Consider the following 9,910-nt stretch of genomic DNA (forward strand, 5'->3'; position numbering starts at 1 on the left):
CAAATTGAGTAATTTGATTGGTTGTTGAAGATAAGGGGACCAGATCCACCAATTAGGGAAGTGATGGATTTTGTACAATTTTTAATGTACAATATCTATCACATCCCGGCCGGGCCCCCACCATATTCCGGACTCGACTCCACCGTAGCACGATATTGTCCGTTTTGAGCCCCGACCACGCCCTTACGATTTTGTTTCTGGGAACTCACATGAGAATTACCCAGTGGGTCACCCATCTTGGGATTGCTCTCGCCACGATCTTGCTTAACTTTGAAGTTCCTACGGAACTCGAAGCCACTGAGCTCCCAAAAGGCATCGTGCTAGGTAGAGATGGGAATATACATAGAAGGCTTACAAGATCCACTCCCTTGGGTGATGTGATCCACTCCCTTGGGTGATATGGGATGTTACAATCCACCCCCATAGGGGCCCGGGCCAGAATGTGACAATTTGGTATCAGAGCCAATCCTTGGCCGAATGTGTGTCGACGAGGACGTCGGGCCCTTGATGGGGGTGGATTGTGACATCACCACATCGTCCAGGGGAATGGATCTTGTAAGCTTTATATGTATATTCCCATCTCTACCTAGTACGAGGCCTTTCGAGAAGCTTCGGGTTCCGTATGAACTCTGAAGTTAAGCGAGATCGCAGTAAGAGCAATCCCAAGATGGGTGATCCACTGGGAAGTTCTTGTGTGAGTTCCCAGCAGTGAAGAAAATATCGATAATATTGGCGAAATATCGCCGATATTATCGTTTTTTTGGGACCCCGATATTTTATTAACTATCCAACTTGTTTTCGGCAGAATATCGCGATATTATCGATAATATCGATAATATCGCGATATTTTCGAAACTATCGCGATATTTGGTATTGACTCATCGGAGAACACAGCCGGAGCAAATAATCCGAACCCCTAAATCCCCAAATTCTAATTCAAAGCAAATGAACTGAATCTACAATACAGGATTCCCTAAAATCGATTTCAGTACAAAAATCAACATGCATAAAATCTGTACAAAAATTGTAATTTACAAGCCGAGAAGAACGATTTCAGTACAAAAATCAAAGCAAATGAACCGAATCCATAAATCCCCAAATTCAAATTCAAAGCAAATGAACTGAATCCCTAATTCCTAAATCCCTAAAATCGATTTCAGTACAAAAATCAAGCAACATGCAGAAAAATCGCAATCTGTACAAAAATAGAAACCCTAATTCCTAAATCCCTAAAATCAATTTCAGTACAACAAAGGTGCAACATGCAGAAAAATTGAAATCTGTACAAAAATTTAAAGTAAAAGCCGAGAAGAAGAGAAGTAGGAGCCTGGGAACATCGTCTTCCTCACGAATCCAAGACGGCTGGGACAACGTCGTGCTCCTCAGTGGTGTCGACGGCTGGGACTACGATGATTTCCGGTCGATCTCCATGGATCAAGGTGGTTTAGAAGGCGGTTATCGAGTGGTGTCGACGGCTGGGTTTAGGGCGGGTGAGATGGGAGGAGCAGAGGGAGACAAGGAGACACGGAGACACGGACGAGGAGGATCGAGATTCGAGAGATGATGTCTCTGTGTGTGTGTGGAAGAACTGGAGAAGGGGGAAGGGAGGGAGAAGACTGAGAAGTTCTCAGTGAGAACGAAGGCTCAGACCTCAGAGAGAGAGAAGAGAGAAGAGAGAGATTGAGAGGATTCGAGAATATGGTAGTGGGAAATGAATGATCGACAGAGAGACTGAGCTCCGTGTGTGGTGTACGTGTGTGGTGTGCGTGTGTGGTGTGGTGTGGGGGGTCTCGAAGTGTGTGTGTGGTGGAATGTGAGTTCTTCAGTCTTTTTGACTGTCTGAGTGGTGGCGTGTAAGAAAAAAAAAGCATCCAATGCTCCAAATTATTCAAAACCAAATCATTCCAAACCTATGTCTAGCTCTCTGATCCAATGATCCAAAGAACTTTTTGCAATTTCAGAACATGGACAACAAATAATACTGCTTTCATAATGAAATCGTGTGACAGTCAGTAAGAGTCTTTCACATGCAAAACAGTGTCAATGTCTGTTATATACTTACATTCTTTCATCCAGTGGAGTATCAGAGGCATTCACAGAATTTTCGTTTCTTCTTCTTCCCATACCATTTTCAAAACCATTCCAGATCCTTTCCAAAGCCAAGCAACACAAAGGCTTCCATATTTAAGGTAAGTTTACAAACTTAAATTTATATTATTGTAATTTATACAACAACAAATAAATTTGTGTGGACTCGTATGTTAATTTTTTTAAGTAATTAATACTTGCATGTTAATTTTTGTAAGTAATTAAGTAATGTTAACAATTACATGTTAATTTTTTAAGTAATTAAGTAATGTTGTATAATTATTCCCTAGGATAATTTTAATATGTTTAATGTTATTTATTATTTTATTTTCCTTACCATTTTCAAAGTCATTCCAGATCCATTCCAAAGCTTGAACACAAAGGCTTCCATATTTAAGGTAAGTTTACAAACTTAAATTTATATTATTGTAATTTATACAACAACAAATAAATTTGTGTGGACTCGTATGTTAATCTTTTTAAGTAATTAATACTTGCATGTTAATTTTTGTAAGTAATTAAGTAATGTTAATGTTAATTGTTTTAAGTAATTAAGTAATGTTGTATAATTATTCCCTAGGATAATTTTAATATGTTTAATATTATTTATTATTTTATTTCCCTTACCATCTTCATTATCAAATTGGATTATTATTCATTAATATTAGGTTTTTTTATTATCAAATTGGATTATTATTCTTTTATATTAGGAATTTTTTTTATCAAATTGGTGGATTATTCATTAAATTGGATTATTATTATCAAATTGGATTATTATTCATCACCATGTTTTATTTTAGGATTATTTTTTTTATCAAATTGGTGGATTATTCATTAAATTGGATTATTATCAAATTGGATTATTATTATCAAATTGGATTATTATTCATCACCATGTTTTATATTAGGATTATTTTTTTATCAAATTGGTGGATTATTCATTAAATTGGATTATTATCAAATTGGATTATTATTATCAAATTGGATTATTATTCATCACCATGTTTTATTTTAGGATTATTTTTTTTATCAAATTGGTGGATTATTCATTAAATTGGATTATTATCAAATTGGATTATTATTATCAAATTGGATTATTATTCATCACCATGTTTTATATTAGGATTTTTTTTTTATCAAATTGGTGGATTATTCATTAAATTGGATTATTATCAAATTGGATTATTATTATCAAATTGGATTATTATTCATCACCATGTTTTATATTAGGATTTTTTTTTTTTATCAAATTGGTGGATTATTCATTAAATTGGATTATTATCAAATTGGATTATTATTCATTAAATTGGATTATTATTCATCACCATGTTTTATATTAGGATTTTTTTTTATCAAATTGGATTATTATTATACAAATTGAATTATTATCAAATTGGATTATTATTCATTAATATTAGGTTTTATTATTCCATATTATTTGTATAATTACTTAAATTTTTACAATCATTTTCTTTACTTTGTATTTAATTCTTCTGTAGAATAACTTTATTATTTAGGTTCTCTTATTTTTATCAAAAAATAATTGTCTAATTTTCATGAAAAATAAATATAGGTACGTTTAAGATGTCCAGTAAACGTGATCCAGCTTGGGAACATGGAGACCCAATAGACGAAAACAAACATGGCACAATTTGCAAATATTGTGGTCGGGTAATGAAGAGTGGCGGAGTGACACGACTGAAGTATCATCTTAGTGGATTAGATCCATAAAAAAATGTCCAATGATGCGATAATGTCCCCCCAGAAGTGAAGGCATTCATCAGCACATTATTAAAAAATAAAAAACAGCATAAGGAAAAGATAACACAGGGAATGGAAAATATTCGAGCTGGGCTACGGGGAGAAGTCTATGGCCAAGCGGTTGACAGTGATGATGATGACGATGAGGACGAATGTGATGATGACATGGGACCTGAAGAACGACGCAGTTTGAAACAAGCATTACGTGCCTCCAAACAGTCAGCATGGGAAAGAGAACACCTTCATAAAATTCCTAATAGGGGACAAGGTTCCGGGACAAGTGGTGGTGCACAAATGAGACGGGGAGGCAGTCTTAGAGAATCACAACCAACACCACCAATAGCCCCAAGTTTATATAAGTCATCCAACGCACGTCAAAAGAGTGTTTGGAGTTATTTCAAGGGAGGTAATGTGAAGGAGGGAATGGGGCGTCTAATTAGCAAGTTCTTTATCTATGAAAATGTCCCTGCTGCGAAGGCATCATCACATCATTTCAAAAATATGGTAGTGGGATGTCAACAGGCCGGTGTTGGAGTACAACCTCCCACTCCCTATGAGATAAGAAACAAATATTTGGATATGGAGTATAAAGACATTGGCGAGTATGTTAACAAGTTGAGGTCAAAGTGGGAAACTAATGGTTGCACAATCATGTGTGACGGATGGACCGGCCCGACCAGATTATCTATCATCAACTTCATGGTATACTCCAAGGGAAAGACAATTTTTTTGAAGTCTGTTGATGCTTCAGACCATATAAAGAATTACAAGTATATTTACAAATTATTGAGGGATGTAATCATGGAGGTGGGAGAGCATAATGTTGTCCAAGTCGTGACCGACAACGGTTCTGCATTTGTCAAAGCTGGAAAAAAGTTAATGAAGCATCATAATGTGTTTTGGACATCATGTGCAGCACATTGTATTGATCTTATATTTGAGGCAATGGGGAAGAGAGAGAATGTTGCTACTGTGGTCAAAAGAGCTAGAACGATCACAAATTATATTTACAATCACGGTTGGTTGTTGGCAAAGATGCGTGAATTTTGCAGAGGAGAAATTATTCGTCCAGCTACCACTCGATTCGCCACCAACTATATTGCATTAAATAGCCTACTCAAGAAGAAAGTAGGGTTGAAGCAACTATTCACTAGTGACGATTGGGCCAACCACAATTTCAGCCGCTCAAATACAAGTCGTATGGTGGAAAGTATAGTGCTTGATCATGCTTTTTGGAGTCAAACAGAACATGTGTGTCAAGTGTTTGAACCTCTTTACAAAGTTTTACGGATCGTTGACACAGAAGTGTATCCTACTATAGGGGCAGTATATGAGTTGATGCGTGTAGTGAAGGATGAATTGGAAAGAAAACATGGTGCAAGGTGGGTCGTAAAAATAATTGAAGACCGATGGTACAAAACATTATACCACGATTTGCATGCAGAAGGTATATATTATGTCATAATTTGCAATTCATTTCTTTAGTTGCATAAGTATTATTTATCTTATTAGAGTATGTGTTTCTTTGAACAGCATATTATTTGAATCCCCGATACCAATACAGACCCGGTGTTGGAGATGATGGTGACCTTATACGTGCTGTACATAATGTATACTCTAAATTAGACCCTGCATCACCAGCAGTTGGCCAATTTGGAAATGAGGTACACAATTACTTAAATTATAATAATTACTTTGTTGGATTAAACTAACACAATTTATTGTATTCAGCTAACATGGTTTAAAGATGCAAGAAGAACATTTGGAGAACCAACATCAGTTGCTGCTCGAACAAATATGTCTCCTAGTGAGTATAAACATATTTCACTATAAGTTTATAATAGAATTTGTTGGAGTTATTAGGCTTATCAACATTATTTTTCATTGTAGCTGAATGGTGGATCATGTATGGGACCGATGCACCAACTGTGAGAAAGTTAGCAATAAAAGTATTATGACAAACAGCTTCCTCATCTGCTTGTGAAAGAAATTGGAGCACATTTGCACTCATACACACAAAGCAAAGAAATAAGTTGGCTCATAGTAGCTTGGAAAAATTAGTTTATTGCTACTACAACATGAAGCTTCAAATTCGAGATAAGGAAGCAGAAATCGATCATGTCGACCGTGGTGACCCACTAGATGTGTTTGATATTGTTGGTGAAGATGATGATACGGAGGGTAACCAACTTTTTCAATGGATTAGACCTCTTCATTTAGATGATGATGAAGGCAACCCAACTCCCAGAGTTGCTGAAGAAGCATGTAATGAAGGGATAAATGTAGAAAGAGTATTAGAGGAGGAGGTGGGATCTAGCAGCGCTGACTCTTTCGAAGAACTTTTGCACCCAAGACCAAGCAACACTGGAATTCCACCTTTTTCCAATCCTACACAACCACAACATCGTGCTGATATTAATGATAGCTCTAGTACAAGATCAGGAGACTCACCTACCACCGGAGGTGGGAATGATGAAGGACATAGTGGAGCTGGAGGTAGTGGTGGTGGATATGGAAACTATTATGGACCACCACCTCCCGGATATATGAGCCCCTTCACTGGTGAGGCAAACTTCACGCATGCAACACAGGATGATGACCATGGCAGTAGGCGGGCAGGACCAGGAATTGGTGCCATAGGGAAGGACTATACTCGCAGAGAAAGAGGCAAAGGGATTTTGTCAAGTCAAGAAGATAACTCGTTATCTAGAACTTCAGACTCTGTTGGATTGGGAAGTAGTAACTATGGTTATACTCATAACCAACCATTTCCCTACCCTTCATATCCCATTCCTGTTGGGATGGAATCGAGCGACTCATGGAAACAATCCCAGCCTCAATCTTCAAATGATTTTTCTTATGGACAACCTCAACCAATCTCAGATCCATATGGGTGGCATATTAACAATTACATGCAAAACTATTTTGGGGATTTATCATTTGATAACTACTCTTCACAATACACTCATTCTACACATAGAGATGATGAAGATAATGACAAATTTGAACCTCATAGGAACTCTATGTGGTACTAAAGTGTAAAATATTGTACTAATTCATTATATATAAATGATTATGGTGTGTTTAGACTTCTTTCATTAATTACTACATATTTTCTACACTCATAATGTTTGTCATATCGCTATATAATCAACTTGATAATGTTAAATCCATCATGCAATGCATTTCCTTCCAATTTTTTATGATAAACTAATAGATAATTGACTAAATAAACATCCTACAAAGTTTCAATAAAAATTTCCAAGTTTTTCTTACAATTTCCGTGGTTTCCATGTAATTTTTATCGATATTGATATTTTACCGATATTTCCATTGATATTTCCGTGTTTTCGGACTACCGATATTTCCGATATCACCGATATTTTCTTCCTTGGTTCCCAGAAACAAAACCGTGAGGGCGTGGTCGGGGCCCAAAGCGTACAATATCGTGCTACAGTGGAGTCAAGCCCGGGATGTGGTGGGGGCCTAGGCTGGGATGTGACAATATCTGCCTCTTTGACAGTGTCTTCGACAATATAAATTTGTGCGCGCGTGTACAAAATTACATGTGATTAATGTACTTTAATGGTGTGTAACTTTTTCGTTACAGATCCGATTTGAGTCTAACACGCGCTTACATGTTCGTAACAACGAGTACTTTTTAAGTACGAAACCAGGAAAAAGAAACAATAGTAAAAAAACTACGTCCACGTCAGATTCCACTTTTGTCCAAAGAAGGGTAAAATCGTCAAATTACACCAATGGAAAAGAAATTACAATGAGAACTAGGGATGGGTCGTCACAATCTACCCCCTTAAGAAAATTTCGTCCCCGAAATTTAAAATCATTTGTTACACAAAACTCGAAGATAGGAATAATAAAATATATGTACGTGACGAAGAAATTAAGTTAGAGCGGTTGCACAAAAAGGGAAAATGCCATTTTGTCGCTATCAGAGTGCATTGATTCCTTTTTTCATGCTTCCCAATTATACTTTCCTTCTTCTCCAGTACAATACTATAATATAATAGTTTTCACAAAAACAAAACGTCGAAAATATTTATATGTACTAACATCCCATCGAAAAATACATACATACTACATACATATATATATATATATATATATATATGTAACAACATAAAGTTAAAGTAGTTGTTCTGATATTAAAATTGAACATAGGATTTTTACTACACACTTATGCGTTGCGTACTCCAAAAGTAAGTATGTAGTACCCTTGGGTCAAGCCAAAGTAATAAAATAGGTAAAATACAATAAATACATTAGTAAGTACTAACGTGAAAGGATCTACCTATTTACTTGCTTAACGAATCCAACGAATAAGTTGCTGATATTATGGTTTGCAGTCCATAATGCCGACAACTCATCGTTGTCACGCTAAATAAGTAACAACTTTCCGAGGGTGCACTACTACCATCATGCCCCCCATTGGAAATTACACATACAACGTCTAGTCAAGTCTTTACCGTGCTCACACACTACCCCCTTGGGCAACAACAATAACAAAATAAAATTTCTATATTGTGAACTCTCACAATTGAACACTTGTTCGTAAAACTCCTATGTCAAACAAGTGCTAAGCAAATAATCTCCATACTACGTCTCAACACTACCACAACCAAGACCAAAAATTGTAATTGTGGTTACAAGCAGTTCTATTAGAGATAAGTGTCTAATATTATCATGCTACCACTATAGAGCAAATAAATGTAACACGCCACGCAAGTCCGGGTAGTTTGTTTAGATTGGCCGTTAGTTGAGGGAGAAATGTAGCTGTGACAAACTTACTACACGTGGCCTTTAAAAAGGTTTCCCCAACACTTAGAAGTAAAACACACATCCCGATAAGATATAATAGTGACATACTTACCATGTAGTTGAGCCAACGTAGTCTGCAACGCCTTAGCAAGCAAATTCATAGTGAATTTCTCTTGAATTCGTGAAAAAGTATGTCGAGAAGGCTAAAAGAATACTCAAGAATTTGAGGATCAAAGCAAGTCCATCAAATCTAAAGTACGAACTGGATTGAAAGCATAACATCAAACTATAACAATAGCTTCCGAGATATTCAATCACCACGGTAAAGATTTGTTCAACCGAGTATTTGTTGGGTAATTGAGAAATTAATGGTCACGATTGCACTTCCAATGTCAACGGTTCTCTTAGACAATGCATCCACTTTAAGGCAATATGAAGTGCAGTAGGGTATACACGTACTCAAAGTCGACTGAACTACCTTCCAGGACAGAGAGTAAATATGTAATCACAATCAGAATAGACGTTGGTCTAAATGCCCGGAGAATATGATAATTTCAAGAATGAGGAATTTTATCAAGTGGTTTAAACATAGTCCCTCTAGACCAACAGAAAATGAGCTAACTTGTCACATCGGTCAATGGTCGCTGAAACATCATTATAACTCCACGTACAAGATTCCTCATACTGTGAGCTTAGAGTGAGATTTCTCATCTCCATTCCAATGTAGAAAGTGATTATAACCACTTGAATGATCCTTTGATGATTTGTAAGTAACAGCAAACCAATGCTCGTGAATTCCAACTAAATGGAATAGGGCAGGCTGAAAGTGCATATGTCTTTTGTTGCTGCAAATAGTAATTACATTTGCACAACCAGGATGATACACGATAATGCAATCGTAGATGTTGGTTTAGTTCTTCCATCGTCGTTGTCAGAATTCAACTCTTTCCTAGCGAAAGTGTACTCAAGAATTCTTGAGGTTGGTGTAGATTTTGAACACGTTTCTCCACAGAGAAGTGTCATCCAGCTTTCAAATAAAGATGATGATTGTTGACTCCAGGTCATGTATAAGATGGTTTGTTTCGAACGGTTCTAATTGTTGGAAAATAAAAGTGATACTCCATCATGCTGCCGTTGCACAGTCGAAACATCCGAAGAACACGTCATCATGGATTTCAAAATGATCAAAGTCATCAAAAGGTGTAAAACAGAGGTAAGGTGAGACAACACTTCAGTTGTTAGAACTCATTTTCAACAACTAAACTGAACTAACTTTCCTTAG

At 36.5% G+C, this 9,910-nt stretch overlaps 1 long non-coding RNA gene across 1 annotated transcript; it reads left to right on the forward strand.

Annotated features, from left to right (window-relative positions):
* Positions 1 to 5,317: 5,317 nt before the first annotated feature.
* Positions 5,318 to 5,803, forward strand: LOC126633367 (uncharacterized). Its single transcript, XR_007627040.1, has 3 exons — positions 5,318 to 5,513; positions 5,581 to 5,656; positions 5,740 to 5,803. It is a non-coding gene; the product is annotated as an uncharacterized LOC126633367 (long non-coding RNA).
* The last annotated feature ends 4,107 nt before the right edge of the window (positions 5,804 to 9,910 follow it).

This window comes from Malus sylvestris, chromosome 8 (assembly GCF_916048215.2).
Source record: "Malus sylvestris chromosome 8, drMalSylv7.2, whole genome shotgun sequence".
Lineage (NCBI taxonomy): Eukaryota > Viridiplantae > Streptophyta > Magnoliopsida > Rosales > Rosaceae > Malus > Malus sylvestris.